The 27,969-nt window shown below is 32.2% G+C and overlaps 1 long non-coding RNA gene across 1 annotated transcript in view; it reads left to right on the forward strand.

Annotated features, from left to right (window-relative positions):
• LOC127705433 (uncharacterized) overlaps window positions 1–27,596 on the forward strand; it is a 231,272-nt gene extending 203,676 nt beyond the window's left edge. The window contains exon 3 of the long non-coding RNA XR_007983878.1: window positions 27,567–27,596. This is a non-coding gene — a long non-coding RNA (uncharacterized LOC127705433). The remainder of the gene's footprint in view (window positions 1–27,566) is intronic.
• Window positions 27,597–27,969: the final 373 nt, after the last annotated feature.

Raw genomic sequence — 27,969 nt, forward strand, 5'->3', positions numbered from 1 at the left:
TTTTGCCCATGGCGTTGTCAGTTTGTTTGACTGTCCCTCTGGTATCGTTCGTTCCTCTTTTCTATGTCCGATATTTAATCGACACGAGGGAACGTTGACGCATAGCCACCCGACTCTCTTGTTACATAGCCTTTTTGTGATAAATCTTTATAACTGACGTGAAGGTTTAGACTGAAATGCTATATATTGCGTACTGTATCGCGTTGTACGACCTAACGGTATCAGTATTTCAAGCACAGACTGTTAAAACGTATACTAAATGTGTTCAAGTAGGAACAACGTCTTGTAACAAAAATCCGTTCTTAAACAGTGACTGCATATCAACTATAGATGGTGAAATAATGTGCACAGAAGTTGCTGAATGCACTGTGGTTACCTACGATGATTTGACAAACATGTGTCGTCTCTATCAGAAGATTGATACAATAAACTGTGATTTTAACAAGGAAAATTGAGGAATGACTTTTACCAAAGAAACAGGTAGGTAAAACAAATCTTGTTTTTTTGTGAATACTTGCAACACGTGACTTGCTAGGTATTACGTGATATACAAGCTTATCAATTATATACTAGGCGAAGTAACACTTGCTTGAAATTCTTGAAAATAACCTTAGCATTAATATTAGGGAAAGAAATGAACCCTATGCTCATAATGATATTTCTGTGGTTGCTGTCAAATTTGTATCAGAAAGTATTCTTATTTGTGTTCATACTTATCAGTGTAGATTATAGTTTACTGCTTTCTAATATTGTGAAATGTTTGTAATCGTAACAATATATATTTATGACTTAAGTTCAAATTTTAGTTGAAGATTTGTCTAACTTTCTGACGATTGACCATATACATGATATATTGAATACTCTGAATTTGACTTGGATTGGGATAGCGAAATGTAAAAAACGGGCAAAACGTGCCACTTTTAAAAAGGAATTCGTTCTAAATTATTCGCAACAAGTATTTTCTGAGAAAAAACCTCAATATACACAGTTTACAAGTTTTTGGGAATCATATTACAACAATGAGTACACTTTTTGTTGTTTTGAAATATAAGCATGAAATTTACATCAATTGCTTCGATTTAAATTTAAGATAAAAATTATGCATTGAGGAAAAGCAATGATCCGTTTGTTATGATATTATCGTGTTAAACAACAAGTATTAATGTATAAACATATACAACATTGGAGAAATACCAAAACAATACAGCTTTCATGTTTCTGAATGTACTGGATGCGTTACATTTAAACCAGTTTAATACAATTAACCCATATGTAGGTAAACAAAACAATATAAATTAACAATACTTAAGATTGATGGAAATTGATAAACACAAACCCAAAGTATCTAACTTGCTTCAATGAAAGTATATGGACATGAACGAGGAAGAGATGTTCAAATGCCCAAACCTCAACACTTATTTTGATATGAAATGGTCATTGTTATTAAATCTCAAACAATTCGACTTTTATGTCTGCTTCATTTTAATCTGGTTAATATGTTATTTTAGACAAAATGTACATGCTATTTTTAACAATGAATCAAAATGTATGAAAGGTTTGTTTTGCTCGTACTTCCTTTACACATATCTTTCGTTACACAGAACATTTGTGTAATGTAAGAATGGGGCATTTTTTAGAAATTGAAGAATATTTATATATCGTACGTTCTTATCCTTTAAAAACACATCATGTTTTTAAGAGACAGATTGAAATAGCTTTTACGCACAATTATGCAAAGATAGAATGCCTGGTAGCTTTCAGTCTGACCTTGCTATAATCCCCCCCTTTCTACCAAACCGAAAACAGTCAGTGAAATAAGTCAAAATATGACCGATCTGCTTATTTTTTTATCATAAAGGTAAATAAAGACCGGTTTCGTTTACCTCGCAAAAGGTGTCAAGCAACATAGATAATGATTCCAACAAGCAAATATTGAATACATGGTTACGATTATTTCTCATTTATTCTTTAAGATTGCCCAGTTGACTGGAAGAGGTTTGGAAACAGCTGCTATTTTGTTATGAAAACACAACACAACTATCTTAGGATAATGCAATAGTAAGTTTTTGCTTAAAAATTTAATACTTTTTATCAATCAAATATTTGTCAACTATTTGATACAACCAAGGAGAAAAAGATTTCGAGTAATGTCAGACCTTCGGATTTTGTAAGTTCATATTTGGCTTTTATCAGTCTTTTCTCCTTCAAAATAATCCAAGTTTGTCCAGATCATTGGATATGAATATGATATCACTCTTATAGACCTAGGATAGTATTACATTTTCACTGATCTTATAGTTCACTTAAGGTAAATATGCTTTAGATTTTTAAACATTGTTTGTTCCGATACAATATCCTTTTTCGATACATTTTCGAATTTGGGTGCGATAACATGTTTTAATTTTAAAGGGTATTTCTTGATCAACGTCACTAGATTTAGTAAAGTTGAATAATAATTAAACTGATGACATCCAATTTGAAATGAAAATAATGTCTTATTGACTGTTGTATCTTTTATTTTGGCCGTAATGCACATGTCTTTTTATTTATTTTTTTGTATTATATATTGTGTCATTTTTTTCGCATGCGATATTAAGTAAACAATCAGTATCTAACATAACCTTTTAGTGAATTCCATTATTGTAATACTTTTAAATAGAAATAAAAAACAGATGGATCATTGTAGGAATACTGTGTATCTCGAGGTGAACATCTAGCGAAAGTGACAGATGAAGTAGAATTACAGCTGGTTAATTCCATGATAAACGGTTTGCTTTGATTTGAACTAATTTAATCAAAATAATTTAGTTCATTCATTTTGAATTAGTCAAAGCCTCACAAGATCATTTTCTGTTCAGAACTCTGAATTATAAAACAATGTCCAGTATCACTACAGTTCAGTTTGCAGTCAATTCAAAACTGTAAAGTCAGTCCAAATATTTTACTTTTGTTTTCATAACCATTCTGAAAATTAACTGAAAGGGACTTTATTGACATTAAACGCAATGTATTTACAATACGAATTTAACTGCTGCGAATAATACGAAAAATTGTCTGAAAGACAAAGCATTATGTGGTTATTTAAGAATTAAAGTTCTAACACCCTCAAACAAGAAATTAGGATCTAAAATCCATCATTCAAAACTTATCTAAGATGGATTTGGAATGGTTATAAGATTGCTTATTTTATTTAGCTTCTCATGTATGCACGTATTTAATATACTACATTGGCTTTCAATTTTTGGTTCGACTGATCCGGATTAAGATTTACAATAATACGCTCAAGATACCCAAAATGCCTGCAGTGTCGTTTTCATGTAGATTAAAGCCTTCAACAAAATAAACATGTATTCAAAATACGTAAACGTTTTGATAGGAAAAATTTAAGAAATTGATCAATCTACCAAATAACATACATAGGGACTGATAAGACATAAATAGTCTTTCAGATGACATTTATTAATCCCTAGGGACAGAATAAGACATAAACAGTCTTTCAGATGACATGTATTAATCCCTAGGGACTGATAAGACGTAAATAGTCTTTCAGGTGACATTTATTTACCCCTAGGGACTCATAAGACATAAATAGTCTTTCTGATGACATTTATTAATCATTAGGGGCTGATAAAACACAAATAGTCTTTCAGATGACATTTATTAATCATTAGAGGCTGATAAGACATACATAGTCTATCAGATGACATTTATTAATCCATAGGGACCGATAAGACATAAATAACCTTTCAGTTGACATTTATTAATTCCCTAGGTACTGATCAGACACAAATAGTCTTTCAGATGACATTTATTAATCCCTAGGGACTAGTAAGACGTAAATAGCCTTTCAGATGACATTTATTAATTCCCAAGGGACTGATACTACATAAATAGTCTTGCAGATGAGATATATTAATCCCTAGGGACTGATAAGACATAAAAAGTCTTTCAGATGACATTTATTAATCAATAGAGATTGATAAGACATATTTATTAAACAGTAGTTCAGATGATATGTATTAATCCCTAGGGACTGATAATACATAAATAGTTTTTCAGATAACATTTACTAATTCCAAGGGACTGATACTACATAAATAGTCTTTCAGATGAGATTTATTAATACCTATGGACTGATAAGACATAAATAGTCTTTCAGATGACATTTAATAATCTTATAAACGTCAGCTTTAAATTTCTCATTTCCAATTAAAATATGATTTAAGCAATAGCCATATCGTAAACATATTCTACACCTGGATATCAAGTAATGTATTGTGATGTTAATCATTTTGATGTAACTGAAAAATCTGTTTGCTTACGTGTTCCTGCTCGCTCATTATTCTCGTTACAAAATATCAAGTAAAATAGTAATGCCAAATAGTCATGTTTGGATTAATATGAGTAAAAACATGTTTTTAAACAACATCGACACCATACATGTTAATCCTACATTAAAATGAACAGTTGACATCATCTTCTTTATATGTGATAAAATGAACATACGTTTTAGATTGGAAAAAAGTAAAATAACAATAATACAAAACTCCAAGGAAAATTCAAAATGAGACGTCCCTTAACAAACGGCCAATCAAAATCTCAAACACTTAAAACGAATAGATAACCACTGTCGTATTCATGACTTGGCACAATCATTTTCTTCTGTAGAAAATAGTGCAACAGATTTAACCAGTTTTGCCATTTCAGGGATTAGATAAAACCCACCGTCATGCATTCTTCTTTTATCAATAATCACTTGTAGTACAATTTGTAGTTGACGTCCTTCTGATAAAATGATAAAGATATTAATTAAATTAAATTGCAAATACCACGAACTGAAATTGAGGGTTGATTGCAGATAATGTGTATCTTGGATGCAGACTTTATGACGGTAACTGGCAGTGGACCACTACTGGTCGTAAGTTGCTGTTAAATGATACCATGTTGGCCCCTAATGAGCCAAGAGGATCCGAATGCATTCAGATATGAGTCGGGAAATTTGATGATACTTCCTGTTTCGGTAAATTAGATATTGTATATGAAAAAGTAACCATACTACGATTTTATCTTATTGTTATTTAAGCTTTATCGGTATGAGCATAAAGTTTTGAAAGACAATTTTGAAATTTTAAGCAAGTAGATATAGTCAATGATAAAAGTGATCATTTTGACGAGACGAATGAAACCAGTATGAAATGGACAACTCGTAAGTCGAGATTAATTGATAATATCAAAAATTAAAAGAAAAAAAACCCAACTAAATATGAAAAGATTAAGCAATACGAATCCCACTTAAAACTGGATTAATCTGGGTGCTTTAGAAGATTAAGTAAATCCTGCTCCGTTACCTGCTACCTTCGTATTGCGTATGGTAAGTAAGTAAATTTTCGGTGATGTGTCTCATTTGGTAATATCACAGTCGAAAAAAGAGAACAGGATGATGGTAACGGTTATTGGAACAATGATCTACTTTGGTTATAATATCCAGATGGTCTAATTATTGAAATATGACATTAAAAGTACAAGATAAATTGGACTGTATTCGTGAAAAGATGACGGTATAACTAGAAAAAAAAACCTTCGGACACACCCAATTGATAAAGAGCTTTTACCTTAATAAAAAAAAGCTAATGCAATACACTGGCAAAATGTCTTTATAGAAACAATAACTTGCTGATAAGATATTGATAAAACAGATATATATTCCAAAACGCTATTGTGTGATCCCATTTCATTAGCAGTGTTATATTCAAGGCTTTCAACAGGAATGAAACAACCAGCTTAACTAATGTAACATGAAATGAAGACCTATTAAGGGCATTTCAATCCGTCCCCAGGTTCTTGGTGCGGTGTTGCTCAATCTTCCGTTTTCTGTGTAGTCTTTGTGCAATTTTGGGGCGTTTTTTGTTTTTTGTTTGTTTGTTTTTTTTTTATTCCTCTCTTCTGGCAATGATGCTGTCTTAGTATTGGGTCCCAATCGTAACAGAGTGTACAATATACATGTAGTAGTGCATATTTCAAACGAAATAGTTTTAACGTATTGAAGTAACTTTGTAAATTAGTCAAATATGTATAAAAATTAGGCATCATATGGTTTCGGGTCACTGTAGAATCTTATTTGAAAGTTTCTCCTAAACAATACAAAAATATATGAAAATAAGATAGGAGGACATAAGTGAACTGTTGCTCAGATCAAAACTACATGTTTTGAACTATCAATTTAACGGGGACCAGTTTGATATTCTATTCATTAATAGGTATATAGATTTTTAGCCACTTTATTTAAGTTTAAGTCATAATAGCTATGAATGTTTGAAATTTCATAATTAATTATAAAAAGATGCAGAACCATGTTTAAGTGGTTTCATTCCTTATTAGACGACAAGCTTATCTAATGTAATAAATTGTTAATTTTGTATCTTTGATGAATTTCTTTTTATCCGCCTTATAATTATACAGTTCCTGATTGCGGCATCCATTTCAATAACGATGTCTTATAAAAAGCTGTTGATTAAAACAAATATTCTACCTTCTATAATAACTTTAATTGATCAAATGAAAATATTGATAGATACCTCTGTTGATAGTCTACGAGGGTATCACCAGTCCAGTATCTAGTGCTTCGGTACTGGCATAAAAATGATGATAAGTGTTATAAAATGTTTGAAACAAGAATTATATCATCCGAATGAAAAGCTATGTTTCCCTGTCCAGCTTTGGATCTTCAAATTTTGAATTTGTTTCTGATTTTCAATTATTTTGGCATCAAACATCACTGAAGAGACATGAATTTTTCAAAATGCGCATCTGGTGCAGTAAAAAAAGTTCTGTTTATATCATTATCTATACTTTTTCAAATATTCATCATGTTCATTGAGATATAAAACATTTACAAAAACATTGTAAAGTGGTAAAATACACTTATTGCCAATGTACATTCAGTAGAAAAGGAGGATGTTTCTGACGAGTAACCGAAAACATCTTTAATGATTGTTTGTATTTTACTTTTCTATTCTGTTTAGAATACCATTGCATAATGTGCATGCATACCTTGAATAACGATATTAAAGAAATACTTATATTTTAATTTTTGAATCCATACATTTCAGAAGGGTCTACGTGTAAATTTATATGTAGCATGTAGTTTTTTTAATGTTTACAACATAAGAAAAAGATGGATATGATTTTTTTTTTTTGAGATTAACAAAAGATTCTGATTATTCTCTTTGAAGTTTATTTGAAAAAAAATGTGAATCGTACACATGAAACACAAACGTTTTCTTTTTTTTTTCTTTTTTCAGGCTATATTGTTTGTATGAGAATCAGAGACCAACGATTGTGTATATGTGTGTGTTTTCGTATATTTGTATAATTACATTAAGTATGTGTCCATTAAAGCCAGCTGTAGACGTAATATATGTCCAAAATTTCACATATTGTACAGTCAGCTTAGTTTTCTTTAAATTAAGATAATTGTGCTTTTGTAGTTGCTATCAAAATATAAAGATGATGTATAATCCCTTTACTCCTTTATCATTGAGAAATATTTAGAAACAAGTATTGTTTTTAGTATGTTTTTTTTTAATTTAAGTTCATTTATCATGTTTATATGTTTTGGAGTTTAGTATGACGTCAACTTTCACTGAACTAGTACACGTTTTTAATAAGAGACCAGCTCAAGTCCGCCTCTGGGTGCGGGATTTTCTCGCCGTGTTGAAGACCCATTGGTGGCCTTCGACTGTGTTTTTTTACTCTTTAGTCGGGTTGTTGTCTCTTTGACACATTCCCCATCTCCATTCTCTATTTTGTTATTTGAAATAAGTTCAGGAAAATTCAACATCACTTAACTAATATTTGTTCTTATCAATTGTAAATAGAACATGCAATAATAGAATGATAGTTTTTTAATAAGTCATGTTAACTTAATGTTAATACTCTTAATCAGTTTCATTTCTTTGGGGAAGAGATATTGTGTTCATACTGTCTGCATTTAAGTTGTAGTTAGACTTAATTATTTTGATGATCGGATATAAATAGAAAAAGAGATGTAAAAGTATCCAAACATCTTCGCTAGCCAAAGGTTACGATCCAATCCCTAACTCTCCACTCTTGGCGGATCGAGACAAAATTTTTGAGCAACGAGGTAATGATTTTCATTGGGAGCAGTTGTAACTAGCTGCATCCAATCCAAAAGCGCCTTTAAGACGATCATATAAAAGTATAAGAAATGTAAATTCACAGTTTCCAAGTGCTGATTGTGCAACATGTCGTTACCCCCAAAACTTAGTACGATATGTAGTAAGAATTCTAAATTTCTCAATAAACTAATTAAAGTACCTCATATTTTCTGCCACTGCTTCACGAAACTTGTAAACACTAGACATATCCATTTGTCCACCTGCACATTGAAGATATTTCAAGTAATGCCATTGGTCAAAATAATGTAGTTGGAATGGGCATGACTTTTATCTACCTTTAGATAGAGCAGCATTGTTATCACAAATGTTGGCTTAATCTGCAAAGGGTAAAGAGGAGGAGATTGGATCGAAATCATTGGATCGAAATCATTGGATAGCAAAGATGGATTTCAAAGGGACAACCACACTCATAAGTCTAAAACGGTTTATACCATGCATTAAACACAAACGAAAAACAACAGTTAACAAAACACAACGTAAAACGCTGAATTCTAAGCATCACAAATCCCAACAAAAACAGGGGTGATCTCAGGTGCTTCTGAAGGGTAAGCACATCCTGTTCCACATGGCACTTTTCATCTTCCTTATGTAAGTACAAATCCAATAATAAATATACCCCAGCAGGTCTTATTCCAGGGAAAGAGGACAGGATTGTGGTAACAGCAATTGAAACAGAAAAGAATGAACTTGTTCTATTGGCTAGAATTTATTTGATTGTCCTTGGCTGTCCCAATTTTTTGTTGTTAAAAATATTGATCTTCTACAATCTTAATTGTTGATAATGATCATTAATACATGTCATTTTAAATTGTCCATTGTGCATGTCTTCTTTGTTCACGAATATTGATAATAATGAGGACACTATTGTTTTTCCTGTTAAGTATGATTTGATGAGATACATTTATTTATTTCGTTATCTGCGGGGTCAACCACATATTTGCCATTGAAAAAGGTGCAAGACAGGTGCTTTGTACGTTTGGGTCTTTATAGATCGGTATAGCTTGTGAACTCGTAGACCCATTTAGTGTTACTTTATTCTTATTTGTACCAACGATTTCACTTTCTGTACTGACTCGAAAAATTTCTGTGTCTTCTTTTTCAAATTGAGCAAACTGCTTTGTATAATCATTTTCTGAATTAATCAGTATTTTAGAATTTTATTTTCCTTTGATGGATTTAGGCTCTCGATATTTCGGACCTTTGGATGATGCGTTTCTAGAAGAAAGAAAATACTAGTATTGATACTGTTCAGATCCCCGGTAATTACGTGCCATTGTATATGAATTGGGAACTAGCACAGGCGCTTTCGGGAGGTTTAGACTTGGAGTCGTCAATATTGCTATCTTTCAACCCTACTTTATATTGGTTTGTTACAACATTGAGCACTCATTTGTCATTAAACAGTACCAAAAGGGAGGGAAATTAAACTTTTTAAATGGTAGCCAAGCCATTATTTTTGGTGGCCCAGTGTTATTTGACCAAATAAAAATTGTAGAAAAATTACTAATCCGGCTCAAAAGAACCGTGACCCTGTTAATTTCCATCCCTAACCAAAGTTCTAATAAAACAATTAAGGGGAAGCTTTTCTTTTTGATTAAAGAATTATGTATAGAAATTGGGATCTTTTTTTTTTAACTTTTGCCTATTATCTTGAAAACTATAATGACAAAAAGAAACATTAAATAAGCAAAAAATGATCAGCAAGACAAGTTCTACAAATAAGACAAATATGAAGGAATTCGTCATACAACTCCTTAATGGAGTTTTAACCCTTTAATTGACTTTTTTTCCATTTTTTTTTTTTTCGTTTTGCCTTATATAAAAAAAAATATAATAGATAAAAAGGCACTTTAAATCACAAAAATTATTAGCAAGGCAAGATCTACTAACAAGTCAAATTTTGCTGATATAGTAAGTAGACTGTCTCTCTTTATAGGAGTGATTGCCCTTAAATGAGGATTTATTTACCCTCTTTTGTGTTTTGAGCAAAAAACTAAAGAAGATAGAGAGAAACTAAACGAAATAAGTGATCAGCTATACTAGATCAACAAAACGGAGATTTTTGTCATGAATTTTATTCACGTCAACAATGTTGGAGAGTGTCTTTGTTGAATATGCGCATAGACCAAATTTGAGCGACACAGGCTCTTTGGATCATTGTTTTATATTTTTGTCCCATTTATTTTTGGTCATCACATCTGGTACTATTATTTTTTTTCTTCTTCTATTGATAGAAATGGAAACATGCCTTAAATGTTTATATGTTATTGTAAGTCTCTGGATGAATGCTGTTTTCAGAATAATATGGGCATGGGTATCTGTGATCACCAGAACAACGTCTTCAAGTTTTCTTTAGTATAGCGACACCTTTGCAATTGTGTGGTTTTAATTTTACTTCCTTGATCATAAGCATTTGTCGTTGAATTTCTGACAATTATGCCATACAAATTTCTATTTTTAATTTTGTCTATAAATTTTTCTATAGTTCTACAAAATGTTCAGTTGTGGAATACAGTAATTTACAATTGTATACCGTCCTGTATGTGTTCAATTTTGTTTGCATGCAATTATTACTCTCATTTACATCAACTTTAGAAATAATATAGATTATCAAAATTTTATATTTTCAATAATCTGGTTTAATTCAATCAAATATGTGTGTGGGTGTTGCATCCTTTAGCTCATTGCCATATATGGCTTGACCATAAATGGCGCTCTCACGTGGAATTTGAATTTTGGAATTCCCATATCGGGCACTTGTAAATTTGCTGTCGACAACAAACCAGGTGCTGCAGAAAATAGTTTAATTATTTAAAATCTAAATGATGCCAAACAAAATAAATGCCAGGGGATCGCCATCAAGGGCCATTGGAAAGAAGAGGAAGACGACCAGCAGGAAAGAAGGACAGGGAGTACGGAACGTAGACGTCACTCAAAAGAATGACGGAGTTGGACGCAAACGAATGGAAAGGAAAAGACAGGAGTTGGTTCACGTGGAGACACAAGGACCAGAAGGAAATGCTGAAATATCATCAGGTAATGAGTCGAAGGAGGATGCACGGGCATTCCCCCTTTTAGGCACGACCCGTCATACACAAATTTTGAAATGGCAAATAGTTCAATTGATTTCACCCCGACACAAGAGGCTAGCATTCATGACACAGTGGAGGAACACGTGCCTTTTAAAATTAAGGACAAGATTTGGGAGGGAAACTTTATTAAGCTACATCATCTTTTGAGAACGCAAAAAGAAATGGAGGAGGTTGACGAGGGAGATTTGAAATTAAAAAGGGGGAAAATTTGCATTAAAAAAAAGATCGTCGGGTGTTTATTTGTCAATAAATGAATGGACTTTAGCATTCATGGTTTTTATGAGTGTTTACATTGAGAAATACAGTACTCGGTCACAGGAATTGTTAAAATATATGCGTGATATAAGATTAGCGACAACGAGGTCAGAAGACTGGGCCAACTATGACGAGCAATTTAGGCTAAAAATAGAAAAGAATCCAAATTTATCTTTGGAAAATATTCTCGGTGAATATTGGCTATTACACATCACATCTCCCACAGTACAAAACAATGTGTCAGTGCAATCACAGGGTTATAGAACAAATAAACAAAATCGTGATCATTATAACTCAAATGCAGCTACACTTTCAAACACTTACACGAGAACACATCAGCAATCACAGGTAACTAGTGGTAGTGCAAATATGTCATGTAAATACTAAAATAATGGTAATGACTGTTCCTACTTCCCTCGTTGTGGGTTTAAACATGTATGTGAAATATGCAGTGGCAAACACAGAAAGGCTCAATGTAATAACAGGGCCCAAGGAAGAAGTAACAAAAAGTATTAATTTCTATTCATTAGGAAATACTCCTGTTAAATTATCTGTCTTGGAAAATTATTTAGAATTTCACCCACATAACAATGTAGCACATGAAATTATATTTGGTTTCAAATATGGTTTTCCATTAAATTATTTTGGCTCTAGGGGACCAAGGGAGAGTTCCAATTTAAAAAGTGCAATACAGCTACCCAACATTTTTAAAGAAAAAATAATGAAGGAAGTTAAACTTGGTCGCATTGCTGGTCCTTTCAGATACCCGCCTTTTCCCACACTACAGGTATCACCAATGGGGCTAGTGCCAAAAAAAGGATGGGGATTTTAGACTTATTCAACATTTATCCTATCCTGAGAATAATTCAATAAATGATTTTATTGATAAAGATCATTGTTCAGTGCAGTACAGTTCAGTGGACGAAGCAGCATGTTTGATTATTAGACACAAAACATTTGCCTGTTTAGGTCAGTGTGATGTAAAGGCGGCTTTTCGCTTTTTGCCAATTGCCCCGCAGGATTTTGACTTGTTGGGGATTTAATTTCAGGGTGAATATCTTAATATAATGCTGCCAATGGAAGCCTCAATATGTTGTGCCCTTTGGGAGAAATTTGCAAAAGCTTTGCATTGGATAATACAGCAAAAAAGTGGAAATGATCATATCCACCATTTTTTAGATGATTTTCTTTTTGTCGAGTTGAGCCAAACATCAAAAGTTGGCAATACTTTGAAGATATTTCAAGAGGTATGCGATAGAATAGGTATTCCTTTTGCTAGTGACAAGACTACTTTGCCTACTACATTACTCATTTTTTTTGGGGGGGTATAGAATTTGATACGCAAAATTTAATCATGCGGCTTCCAAATGAAAAACTTGTCAAACTCTCACAAAAAATCAGAGATACCTTTGGCAGTTCTAAAATAACTCTTAAAGACAAGCAATCTCTTCTTGGGCTCCTGCATTTTGCTTACAAGGTGGTTGCTCCAGGCCGCACCTTCTGCCGCAGACTCATAAATTAAACAAGGGGGTAAGAAAATCATATTACAAAATTCGATTAAACTAGCAAATGACAGCAGATTTAGAAGTTTGGTTAGACTTTTAAAACAATACAATGGTGTCACTGTAATAACCGACAATGTATTGGATTCAAACGAAAAATTAGAGTTGTTCACGGATAGTGCAAAGGGGGAGGGGGGGGTCCAAAGGTGGGTATGGGGTCTATTTTACTGATCAGTGGGCCCAGGCCATATGGCCAAAACATTGGGTTGAAACTGGAATCACCAGAGATATGACATTGCTAGAGTTGTTTTCTGTTGTAGCAGCACTTATGTCCTGGGAATCATATTTTGTTAACAAAATTTATTTTTCATTTTGATAATCAAGCGGTTGTTCAAATCATTAATATACAAAACTAGAAAATCAAGTAGAGTTATGACTTTAGTAAGACAAATGGTTTTAATGAATTTAAAAAACAATACGTCAGTTAAGACAATTTATATCCCTTCAAAACAAAACCAAATTGCTGATTGTCTTTCTCAGTGGGGGAAGTTCAGAAGCCCAGCTCCAAAAGCAGACCAGTGGCCAACCAAAATTCCAACTCAGATCTGGAACATTTAAGTCAGGTGGCGAATTATATTGTCAATCAAGGTGTGTCCAAAAATACACAAAAATCATACAATTTGGCTCTGTCAAAACTTTGTAATTTTAGATCATCTTACAAATTGAAACAGCATTGGCCAGTGCAAGTCAATGATTTGCTAAATTTTATAGCTTTTTTGTCAGTACAAAATATTTCTGGGGGTACCATATCATCTTATATTTCAGGAGTTTCATATCATCATAAAATACAAGGCATACAGGATACTACAAAATTCTTTATAATTGGCAAGGCATTAGAAGGAATAAAAAGAATTCAAGGAGGGAAACGTAATGACATTAGAAAACCAATTACAGTGCAATTGTTATCAGATATGATACGTTGTTTAGATAAAGTATGTAAGAATAAATATGAAGCTGCTTTATTTTTAGCAGTATTTTCAGTTGCCTTCTTTGGTTTGCTAAGGGTAGGGGAAATCACTACTTCAAAAACTAAGTCTGTTATAAATGGCTCCAACTTAACAATTGCTGATATTTTAGTTAAGAAAAAAGTCCTGGAGCTAAGAGTAAGGTGGTCAAAAACTGACCAAAAGGGAAAGTCCGTTACTTTATTGATACCTGGGAACAGAAGAAACTACTGTCCGATACGACTCATTAAATAATACTTTAAGGTACGACCTACCTGTAACAATAACGATTTGTTTATTCATTATAATGGTATGCCATTAACTAGAAACCAATTCAGAAGTATACTGGAAAAGGCTTTGCATTTTCTTCATATCAGTAAAGGTCATTTTAGGTCACATAGTTTTAGAATTGGGGGAGCCACTGAACTGGCCAGGCAGGTGGTCTCAGAGGAGGTACTTATGAAATTAGGCAGATGGGAATCGCATGCTTATTCTCGCTATATTAGGTTGCAATTTTTCTAGTTACAAAAGCCTAGCAAGCTACAAGTTTTCACAAGTCCCAAGATTTTATGGATTGTTGGAAGTTCCCTTGTTCATTGGGCCAATGTAGAGGCAAAGAAATATGGTAGGACCAACCTTGGACTGGAGTCCAAAGGAGTCTCAGCATACTGGATTGGGCACCCTGGTTTACAGTTTAAAGATTTGGACTCCCTTCTGGATGCAAAAAGAAATTTGTTACCTCCTCCAAATTTTATTATTATTCACTGTGGAGCTAATGATTTGACAGATTTAGAATTGACAGGGAAGGGTTTAATTGAAAATGTAAAATGTTCTATCCTACGTTACCAGGCTTTATTCAAAAATGTTATTATAATATGGTCTTCAATGCTACAGCGCAGATACTGGCATTTTGCACCCTTAAATGCGGGTCCAATATCCGAACAGAAGAGAAAACAGAGTAAATTAAGTGGTCAAAAACTTCTTCATAGAAAATGGAGGAAAAATTTATTTTACATGAGAATATTAGGGCAAGTGAAGTGTCTTTATAGATGTAGATGGAACCTCTACACAAATGAGTATAAAATGCAGAAAGTCTCTAGTATTTTAATCTTGGTATTTGTGAATTACAATAAACAGCAGACAAAGAAAGACAACTCTATAACAATTTTTAATCACTTTGTGATTAAAGAAAGGACTTCAACATAGTTAAGAAAATACAACAACAACTCTTGATCGTTGTTCTTCATCTCATTGTTATTCGTTCAGTATTATTTTAGGGTCTTCTTCTATTAGAATTGCAATTAATAGAGATTATCAAAATTTTATATTTTCAATAATCTGTTTTAATTCAATCAAATATTTGTGTGTGTGTGTGTGGGCTCTCACGTGGAATTTCAATTTTGGAACTCCCGTATCGGGCACTTGTTAATCTGCTGTCGACAACAAAGCAGGTGCTGCAGAAAATAGTTTATGAATATTTGTTGATTGAAATTGTTTATTTTGATGAAAAGTTGGAAAACTGTTTTTTCTCTTCATTTTATGATCTGAAATATGTTAAAGAAAATTTAAAACTTTGTTTATAGTTAATCATTCCCTTCCCCTAGATGCCTTTTAATAACCCTAAACATCTGTTAATGATAAGTAAATTTATGAATCTAAAAGATATTAAGCTGATACCTTTGAATTGTCGGATAACATTCAGTTTTGTTAATGATAAATTATTTTGTAAGAATGAATACGGAAGATGTTATTATCAGCTTTCATTTTTTCCCCATCAGCATAATATATGCCACTTGAATTTCGAATAATTTAGTTCTGGAATCACTTAAGTAAATGGTTTGTCAAATTAATTTTGGTAGCTTTTATATTATTATTACATATCATGTACTTTATTGTCTTCCTATGGCATGCTTTTATTTATTATCTATTTTTATATAAAGGCAAAATACTAGTTTAAATCTTTGACAAGTTTCACAGATTTAAGTGAAGGATTGCATTTGTTTTTTTTAATTCCAGGAGTAGTGATACACATGAAACGTGTGCCTGACACTACTGCCAATAAACATTTGGCGACATATAGTTTGTATCCGTTTGGTACGTACATTGCAATACTTCACTTAATATGAGTCTATTGTTAGGCAGTATGGAGCGGAACGAATATGATTTCTGCGCTGGAGATTAGCTAACTAATAAACTAAATAAAACTGATGGATAGCATTCAGTTTTGCTTATGATAAATAATTTATTAATATGGAATATGGTTGATGCTATTATCAGCTTTCATTTTTCCCTGTAAAGAAAAATATAATATAACTTATGAACAATTTTCAATAAATACTTACTGAAACTATGAATGGGGGTGGGGGGGGGGGGCAATAATGTTTTTCGACAGGTTGTAGGTACTCCTACATCCTGTCGATATCGTAAAACATATATGTTGGCATTGCACAAGGTCATGCGTTGATCTTTGACTGTGTATGACGTCTTTACACTTAATCCGTTGGATGTGTACTAATTGATACTCAAGTCGGGGAGAACACGATTGAGCTATTAGTTGTAATTGACTTTGGACTAGCTTTCTTCAGTAACTGCGAGTGCTCTTTTTTATCTGTGATTTGTTTCCATTGTTTTTGTATTAATTTAGTTGTTTTTGTTCCTGGTACCGTTTTTTTTTCAGTCAAGCCAATTGCTACTGATTTTGCAGTTTTTCCTTGTGTTCTTCTGTCTCAGGTTGGGAAGGGTTGAGCGCTTACAAACATGTTAAATCTACAACATTCCATATGCGCCTGACCCAAGTCAGGAGCCATTAGTTCAGTGGTTGCCATTTGTTCATATCTATTATATTTGATTTATCTTTATTTTCATTTTGTTATACATTAGGCCGTTGGTTTTCTTGTTTGAATTAATTAACATTTTTCGTGTCGTGATATTTAATAGCCGACTATACGGTATGGATCATTGCTTATATATACTTCATCTGAACTCTGGTGGAAAGTTGTTTCATTGGCAATCATAACACGTCTCCTTATTTTATTTTTAGAATTAGGAAATAGGTGAAAACTTTGGGTTTCAGTTAATACATATATATATAGATATAACTCTAAGAAAACTGTCAGAATTGAAGTGATAACCACATTGACATTTTCCATAATCATCGATATTGCAGTTTAAAACACATTTGTTGTTCTTTTTTCACATTTATATCCTGTTTCAAACCTATACACATATGTTAACCAAACTGGATAGGACTGATTTCAAACTTGTTTAACAGTAGGTGATTTTAATATATCATTGGTTGAAACTTTAAAGCTAGGCAGTATTTACATGGCTGAAGCTCAACTATGTAGATTTATATTACTATAACATTGTATAAAGGATGTGACGTTTCTGTCTTTCACAAGAAATCTCCTCTGTCAAAGCCGGTGATGTTGGTGGCCTATTGTTGATCACATCAAATGTCTTTGGTTTCTGATGAATATTTGTCTTATTGGCAATCATACCATATATATCCTTATTTGTATTAGATTTACTTTGTCTGAGGAAAGTGGAACTTTATTTTCTTCATCATTTCAAAATTTATCGACGGAAATAAATAATATATGTTTAAACATCCGCCACTGAGGATATCTTATAATAAATGTTCATGTGACTGTTGCTTGTTAGAAGTAGAGACACTGTATGTCTTACTGGATTATATACAATGTTTGTCAATTTTGATTGAATTTTTGTGCAATTTTCCAACTGTGTGGAAAGAAATATTTTGTTTGCTAGAATATACCCCTCTTTGCAATTGTTGTTCATCTGAAAACTAACAGAATGTTTCACCTCAAAACCATATTATTGTGTCCTTAACCCTCTCGTTACAACAACGATTTTTTTTTTTCAAAATTAGTAAGGTATCCTTGTTTCATGTATTTTTAAACGTTATGCCGAGCTTAGCTAAGACAATTTCAGTGCAGTTTGGTAACATTTTACAGGTCTTCTGTTCACATTCAATAAGCCATACATCGATTCACAACTTTAATGCAAGTGGGGGATTAGGTTTCTTCCAGGGAAAAGTTTCTGGCCACTAATGATGCATACGTAAGCGGTGAAAATATGATAAAAAATCTCAAGATTGTTTTTTTTTTAAATAAATGTATGTATAGTGTAGATATTCGAATATCACATTTTGAAAATAATTAAGCATTTAATAAAAAATGTCCACAATACGCCTATTTATAAAATAAGAAACAAACAGCAAGTACTTCCAAAGCGGTTTGTGTTCGTACCAGCCGACAAAGCAGTCAGCAAAAGAAATTATAGATTCGTCTACATTCACATCCGTGCGCTCCGTCTAGAGTCAAATATTAGCCGATCATATTTATTTTTAGCATAACCACATCTCAAATTAAGGCCTCTTCTGAATATTTGAAGGTCCCATCTTTGCATTGGTTATATAAACCACACACACACACACACACATACCCCCCCCCCCACACACACACACACACTCACATTTAACGTCAAAGAACTGATCATTAACTTTTGTAATCACACATATAGTTGAATTTACTATTGTAAGAGTTTGATGTCGATGTTTTGGTTGAATTTCGAGCTTTCCAACTCTTTAAACTACACTGTCATACAGTTTATCTAATTAAATGGTCGTTTGAAAAATCCGATTGCAAGTTTATTTGCTGCAACTCATATAAAGCCTTCTTTTCTAATGAGAAAAGTAAATATGCTTGATATACTTACTGGAGGTGTTATGAAATGATTGAAGCTGTACATTTGCTTCTTGATAATTCTTTTGTTAAGCTTAAAGGAGATAATACAAGCAGTTGATTTTCGTTCATGTACTTTCTCTGGCATTTTTTGTCAAACATGGGTCCTGCCTGTCATATAATAAGGTACTGTGACATTTTATAAACTAATATTCAGATGGTTCTGTGTTTACTATTATGTTACACTTCCTACAATATCGTAGTATGTTGATACTAATGTTATGTAACTTATCATTTTTAAGAACCAGAATATTCATTTAAAAATACGGACATAACTAACAACTGCTGACCGAACCCAATCCTTGTTGTATGTTTTGAACTAAAAAGCAATTTACTGTTACTTAAACTAAATTTGATATACTTTTTATAAGACCGGATCAACTGATTCAGTAAAAAAATTTCGTTCAAAAGAAACTCAAACTTGATCTGTAACTGTTATGATAAAACTGAGTATCTACGTGCAGAAAATAAGATTTTCATTCAATATGACATTTTCGAAGACTAGATTCAGCAATGATGTATATTTTCCATAAGGCAGCAATCTGTTAAATGTTTCTATTTTGATGAATGTAACGAAATCTAATGTGGAACATATTGTTTCTGGACGAAGATTAAAACCAAGCTTCCGGAATATAATTTACAAAACTGTACATATTTGATGATAATTTGTGAGAAGTGAGATAGTTTTCGGGTAATCTAACCTCATGTAAAAAAAAACCTTATAAAATCTATTATGACTGATCAATCTCTCTGAACAGGATATATTATAGACAGCACTACCACAAACACTTCATAGGAATTTGTGCGCACACTACATTTATTTAAAGTGCACAAAATATTAATTTAAGAAAACAATATTTTGATATCGATCATACAAGATATTAATTTTTGCACACTATATATTATATTGAGCGCACAAGATATATACTGAGCCCTAAAAAAAATATATATTGAGCGCACAAAATAGTTTTCAGTCGCCCGATTTATATTTTGTGTCTGCATAGATGTAGAAATCAGTCTACCTTTATAACAGATACTTTCATCTTTCAGTAATATCAATGATAAATTAAAACCTTATCAACCAACAAAACGAGTGAAAAACAATTGTCACATTTGTAACTTCGTACAAGCATTTTCCCAAAAAAAATACTGGGTTCTACCTGGTTTTATAGATAGCTAAACCTCAATCGTGTTTGACAATTGTTTATGGTTGCGTTATTTTTTGACAAAATTGGGTAAGCAACCTAAACTGACATTGAAAGTCGATGCTCAACCGGTCAACGTAATAATACCTCTTTTGACCGAAACTCATGATAGATAATAATGTATTTGAATTTGATATGAAAATATAAAAACAAGTTATAGGTACGGTAATTGGCGGTTGTCCTTTAACCGGAAATATGTGCCATACTTATGTTTCAAATAATGAATCAAATAGTTTCTGCATTTCGACATAAAGACGAAACATCATTGCATAAACAGGGACAATAGATTTATAATATATAATGGAACATCAGCTGATTTTTTTTTTCATTTGGCAAATACTTACAACCCTTTACTGAAGTTTAACTATGAAATATCAAATTATTCATAGATATTATTGTAAATACAAAGGTCAAATACAATGTATATACAAAGATGGCATTCTTGTCATTTAAAAACTTTTTAAAGAAACAAATTTTCTCCATTTGCATTGAAATAACTGTCACTCACAGTATGTATTCCTAGGACTTATTAAAGGTGAAGCAATAAGGCAGATAAGAAACATCAAGTTACCATAAAAAATAAATACAAATGTAACAAGTTTAAGATAGGGGTTTTGATAACGTTTGGGCGCTTGTCAAACGATTTTATAACAAGAGTGGGAATAATTGAACAAAAATAGATATATGGGAGGAATAAGCAATCCAAATTGGTGATTTATTAAGTTAAGCGATAGACTTCATCCATCAATCACTTACTCGTTACAAATAATAAATAGTTTTGTACATAGTTGATAAATAAGAAGTGATTAACAATTACAAAAGTGATTGACCAATAGAAATTGCGGTTAACCGATACATAAAAAGCAATTAATCGATAGAAATAGCGGTTAACCGACATATAAATAGCGGTTAACCGGTAACAATAGCTTTTAACCGATAAAAATGCCTTTTGAACGAAATGGTACACAGTACAAAGCTTTAAATTGATTAATTTCCTATGCAATGGCAAAAAGCATCCATAATAAATTCAGTATAGAAATAAACGTTTGTGTCCCCATACGAAATTTTACATAACATTTTTAATGTTTAACGGCGCCTTTCAAACACTGACGTTTTAGTAAATGTCATGGCGGGTCACATATGAGTTCGTTTGTTTTTATTGTTTGCATGAGGAACAAAAATCTATAAAATCATTGTTTTCTCTTCCGAGTTGTTTCACATTTTTCAAGCCAGGGCCTAATCAAGCTTGCCCTGTAACTGTTTTCAATCTGTTGCTTTGGACCTAGGTCGATATTTGTCTTATTTTTCATCACACCCCATATTTCCTTGGTTTATAGATGTATATGTACGAAAAACTACCTTAAAACATTCGTCATCCACCAGAACCTCATTGACCTCAAAAAATTATTTATTCTATGAAATATGACTAAATGTAATCAATTCTAAAGGTCTGCATTGTCAATCAGTGGTTCATATTAATAATCATAAATGATCTGTAAGCGCATGTTACGCCCGTCGCTTTTTCAATAAAGTTTCTTAACTCTTCAATGTAATATCAGAAGTTAGAAAAAAAAAACCAAAAGGGATCTTGTTCTAATGGTTATAAACCAGTCACCAAAATTTCATAAAAACTGCTTTAAGCATTTTTTAGTTATTGTCCGAAAACTAGAAAAATAATAAAAACCAATAACTCGGAAATGTATAATCTAAAATTTCTAAAATCAAAAGGGAGCTTTTATGAATAGTTATAAACAAATTACTCAAGTTTAATGAAATATGGTTAACATTTTTTTGAGTTATGGTCCGAAAACTGGAAAATAAAAAATAAAATCCTATAACTCAGAAAAGTAAAATCTAAAATTTTATAAAAATCGAAAGGGAGCTTACGTCAAAACATATAACCAGTTTACCATGATTTCGTGAAAATTGAAACCTTTTACTGAGTTACTGTCATATTTGTTGACAACGGACGGACAACGGTGAACCATAATACATCCCGTAAACGGGCGTATAAAAATCTACTGTTTCAACGCTATCACTCTTTTATGGTTATTTTAGTTTTGATTGTCCCTTTCACATTTTAATGAACATAACATTATTATAGCGTGTTTTTAATGTGACTGCCAAAAAGGAATAAAGAAGTCATTCAGTCATTCAGTTTTAAACGTTTAGATATAAGTCCAATGAAACAGGCCGCGCTAAATATATAGATTGATTTGTTCTAAAGTACTGTACATTTGGTATATTTATTATTCTGCATTATTTATCAATTTTTCTGTATGACTTCCTGACAGATCACTATTCTGCTATTAAATATCATAAATAGTTGTCATATCCATAGAGACAACAGTGTCTTAAAGTTTTAACAGGGACTTTGTTTCTAACATCGCAGTTGTTGAAAAGACAACCATGTACATCCATATTGCTTGCTTGTTGGTGTTTGTGTTTGATGTCAATTCAACAAAGGTAATATTTTTTTTATAAATTTGTAAATTTGAAGGACACTTACTCCAAGAAAAAGGCAAAAGTAGTTTTTTGATGTTAATATCTCATATACTGGTCATAGCTTGATTTTCTAATAAAAACACGAAAGATACAAGTCAAGGAAATACACATGAACCAACAGAATCACATGAACTCCTAAGTAGTGATACCGTTGACGTCTTCAGTGTCATTGCCTTTGCTATAGACGCATCAGCCGCCGAGCGAGTCCACATTCATTAAAAATGTCATAATCTGGATTAAGAAAATTTCATTGAAGATACAGATCAGATATACAACGGTTGGGATAAAACATCTCGTGTATAAAAATGACATTTGCATGTTCATGATGTTATATGGTCTTACGTTTCAGTCTGACATATGTCAGCTGGATAAGGTTATCTGTTAGGGATATAAGAACTTTCTCTGATTTTCATGGTTCATTTGTCAATATTTTTCAAGGTTCGTCGGTGATCGTTAAGGTTTCGTGATAAGGCCGTTTTCAGCTACTTAGAACTATAGTTCTATATAACTTAAGTCTGCATGTGTAGAATATTGGAAAGATGTTCATGTCCTTCTGCTATCGTCCAATTGACATTGACATCACTTTCATGGTTTATTGGTCTGCGCTAACTTTTCACATGTTTCATGATTATGGTCGTTTCTTAGATAAAGCAATTCATAGGTCAACAGTATTTAGTGTATTGAACAAAAGAACTGCAAGTTGTATGTGTCCGTTTAAAAAGATTTATATGACCAACTTTTTCAAGGATAATTGATAATGTAATAATTAGGTAATCAAGGTATTAAGACCGCGATCATATAGACGTTAAACATACATTCAATCGTTATAAGTTAAGCAGTCTAGATATGTCAGAGTGTGCAATCTTGTTGACATGTTAAATAAGAAGCTTTCGAGCTGGCAGCTTTTTACAGTTATTTAGATGATCAAGTACATATTTGCAAATATTGATGTGTGTTTAAAATCACGTGGTATTGATATAGGGAGGACATAATATCTTTGTTTTGTTCTTTATAGCCAAATATCAAACATTATGTTTTTTTTTCTCATACATACATTAAACCTGAAAGTTGTAAATGCATACTTTCAACGTGTAACTCTTGCAAGTACCTTTAGAGCTTTGATTATTGGACATAGGTTCATAACAATTAATATCTTTCGTGAGTTTTACATATTTTCCGTTATATGTGAAGCGTAGTCATTTAACTATAGACGTCAGGAACAGGGACTGATTACCACTAGCCGATAAAAATTCAATCATTTCATTACAGCTAGAATAGGGTTTAATTGAAAAATCGCTATTATAATTCATTGATTTTTACTCTCGCAGTCATATTATAGACACTAGTTTAGTCGTCATATCTGGATTTATATCGGTTGCGACTTATTCTTGATTGTTACATTTTGACTGAGTGTGGATGGGTGATGAATGCATAACAGGTAACACTTACCCTTTTGATGTAGCCGGTTTCCATCCTGTCGGATGTTTTGCAATTCCCGAAGATTTTGTTCAAATTAAACTTCGTTGAAGTCAGATGAAACTTTAAATTCAAATAAAAAGATGAAAATGTTAGATAAGTCATCAGTGGCTTAGTTGTACTATAGGACAAGTGTATGTAAACTTTCTTGTAAAATAATATCCTTTATATTATCAAAATCTTCAAAAATTTACTACTATTGAATGGTTGTTTTCCTTAACTACGAGACATTGTGCGAGGGATTGGAGGAGGGGGCGTTGACCGTTATGAAAAAAATGTAAAACAAAAAACAAAACGTGCGCTGAAAGTTAAATAGTAATAATGGATTCTTAAAGAACAAATCAAAATACACCAATTCATTCAACAACTGTTTAGATAACTAATTGGAACGTATGGAAAATATTAGAAAAAATATCAATGCTTTATCAATTCACGTATTGTCCCTGTGCTTCACATGCTCTATGTTGATTGTTTATCAATGTCACAATCCGGTAAACTTCAGCAACATACTCGATAGGTAATTATCTTGCGATTACCAATTACTGAATGAAAAATTATTTGTCAATAATACGTTATCGATTCGCAGTAAATGTAAGAAATATAAAAACAAACCAACAGCGTTCATACAGGACGAGGTTTAGTATATATGCATGCATTGGTTCAACAATGTCGATAAAATTATAACAAAATTAAAATCGTTTCGTATGATTTTAACTAATGCGAATGGCTTGCTGTTTGAAAAATTAGGTCTTGAACTCATATATTGTAATACCATGTAATAAATTGTCTTTTTTTGTCATAAACTATATACAAATCACTGTTCCTGCAGGTTTTATCAAAGATTTAAAGCTCTTGATTGATAATATGATTGATCATTATTATGATGAGAATAATATCGTCCATTTATTTTAACTTCAAACTATAGTAGCTACGCACCTAGTAGTGCAGATTCTTTTTACTATATAATTATTCATTTTCAAACATGGAAAAACCTTCCAGAAGGAAGATAAAATAATTTGACAGATTAATTGGCATATTAAACAATAATAACTGATACCTCGCTTAAGAACTTACGGTTGGTCTTTATGCCCCCATCGAAGTGGAGGGTCCATTAAGTTTTATCCTTGTCCGTCTGTACGTTCGTCCGTTCATCTCTACGTCCAATTTTGGTTTCCGTTCTCAAACTTTATTTTGTCTCATTCAAATGCTATGAAACGTATACACAATGCTTATTACCACAAAATACAGAACAAGTTTGGATTTGGGTGGTATCACTTGTACCTATCTATAGTTATGCACTTTAAAAATGGAAAAAATTGCTGATTTTTTTTCATTTCCGTTCTACAATGTAAGTTTGCCTTAAGCAAATGTTATGAATCTTACACACAATGGTTAATATCACAAAACACAGATGAAGATTGAATTTTGGTGGAGTCACTTTTACCATTCTTTATGTCCCTTTATAACGTTATATCAAAGCAGGGGTATCATATGTGTCCCATGGTCACATTCCCCATTTATTGTAGTTTAATTAACATGTTGAATGTATTATTGAAAAGAACATCTTCTAATTAAAACTAATAACAACAGTCAATATTGCCTATTTTACAAGAAAACTCTTAACTACTAAATGACAAAAACTGAAAATATAAATTTCGGCAAAACAGACGTTTAAATATTGCTAAATCTTTCTTCCCTTGTTAAAACCGCAACGTTACTCTAACCGCATTCTTTGTCGTTAACATTTCAGACTTTGTACAATTTGCTAGAATATGTTCTAATGACAAATGAATAGAGCGAGCTTTAGGATGGCATTACATTGCATCAACACAAAGGGTTACATATAACAGCTAGGACTTTCAATACTTGCAAATCGTTTAAAAGATATCGTCAGCCTACTGCAAATATAAAGTTTCTCTTGAAAAATAATGGTTGGTGGTTATTCTAATCCTATCTTCAAATGACAAATAGAATTAAAATATTGAACAACGTATTTCCAAAACAAGACTAGTACGGACTACTACGTGACATACTGTCTATCTCAGTTATTCCATCGATTGTCTAGTGATTTTAAGTCATTTAAACGCATTAGCTGAAAATATACTGACAAGGCCTTGTTAAAAAACATAAAGATGAAAAGACAAACAACAGTATACAATCCTAACATAGAAAACTAAAGACTGAGCAACACAAACCCAACCAGAAACTAAAGACTGAGCAACACAAACCCAACCAGAAACTAAAGACTGAGCAACACAAACCCAACCAGAAACCGAGGCTGATTTAAGATGCTCCGAAAATTTGCAAAGGTTCATATGTTACATTTCGTAAATATTTCTTTACAGTGTCCAGTACAAGTTTTTGTTTTATCTATTTTATACTATGGTATACTTCAGAAAGCATGCTATGATTCTTGAAATTATATACCATATTCTTGGACAAAATGCTCAGCAAAGACCTTATCAAATTAGAATAAGTAGTTATAAAGTTACTTCACATGTAATCAGATCCAAGAACTTACAAACAGCTCGCTTAACATCCAGAATAAACAGCGATTGTCGAAATATTTCACGAAAAGAAAACGGTTAAAGCCATTTTATGATTATAGATAAGGTTTTCTCATTTGAATAAGGCATGTCATAACTTTATTTTTTTTTTTTTATTTAATCAGACAGCCATGATTATGTTGGATATTTTGTTGATTTACCGAACAGACTGTTACCACACTAACATCAGATAAATAAGAAAAATCACCCAGAAAACAACAGGTGTCTGCTCTACTGTAAAGATCAGGGATACAAGTATTCCGGTAAAGAGGTAATGTTGTAAATAAACATTAGAAATTATGAGGATGTTAAATACAACCCAACGAGGAGAACTGATACAAAACTAATAAAACACATATTATATGCAATTAAAGGTGTGTTCAAGTTCCAGCACAAGCTGAGAGAATATTTAGTCTTGACATGAAATAACTGCCACTTTATCTAAACTTTAGACGAAATAGGTATTCATGCTTTCAATTGCAGAATTAAACATGGATAACAATGAGCGTATGAACGAATGGTGTATTCCTAAAATTGAAAAGCATGTCAAAATAAGAACTTAAGCTATTAGACAAGTTACAATCAAAACTGGTCATACTGATCGTTAGTCACCATGCTTAGATTAGTTTTTTTATGACGAACTATGTTGGTGTCAATTTCGCCTGCAACGAAAGTCTCAGTAAGCGAGACATAGGTATAACAACCGACTGCGGCGTTGTAAACTATTTGTATCAAGCTTATTATTTCAGAAGGTAGAATATTTGAATGATTCATATCTTGTATGCACATACCTTATGTTACGAAGTTTCCGTCAATCATATGTTAACCTGACCTTTACCTCAGTTTCATGGTTCATTGTCTAATGTTAAGTTTTTGTGTTTTTGTGTTTTGGCTGTGTTTCAAGTAGATTAAGCAATAGTTACACTATATTTGGTGTAAATAATGGTTTTAATGTGTATATGTCTGTCTAGTAGGTATTATCTGACCTTGACATCATGTTCATGGTTCATTGGCCAGTTTTTTTTTTTTTTTTTTGGTTTTTTTTTTCAATGATCATAAGCAATAGGTCAATTATATTTTGTGTATAAACTATTGTAAGGTATATATGCCTGTCTGACAGCAATTATCTGACCTGAGTTTCTGTGATGTTTTAGTTAAACCTTTATCTTTAAGACTTTCAACATAAAATCAATAGTCAGTAATGCAGGCGAGACATTTCGGCGTGTGCACTCTTGTTCAATTATCATAAGGAATGGGTCAACTATATGTGGTGTATGGAATAATTATAAGGTGTACATATCTGTGTGACAGGTTTTATCTGACATTGACTTAATTGTCATGGATCTTTAAAATTGCTAAGTTTATGTGAGACTTGTAGTAAAGCCTTTATATTTAAGACTTTAAGCAATAAATAATTGGT

Source organism: Mytilus californianus, unplaced genomic scaffold, assembly GCF_021869535.1.
Source record: "Mytilus californianus isolate M0D057914Y unplaced genomic scaffold, xbMytCali1.0.p SCAF_6, whole genome shotgun sequence".
Taxonomy (NCBI): Eukaryota; Metazoa; Mollusca; class Bivalvia; order Mytilida; family Mytilidae; genus Mytilus; species Mytilus californianus.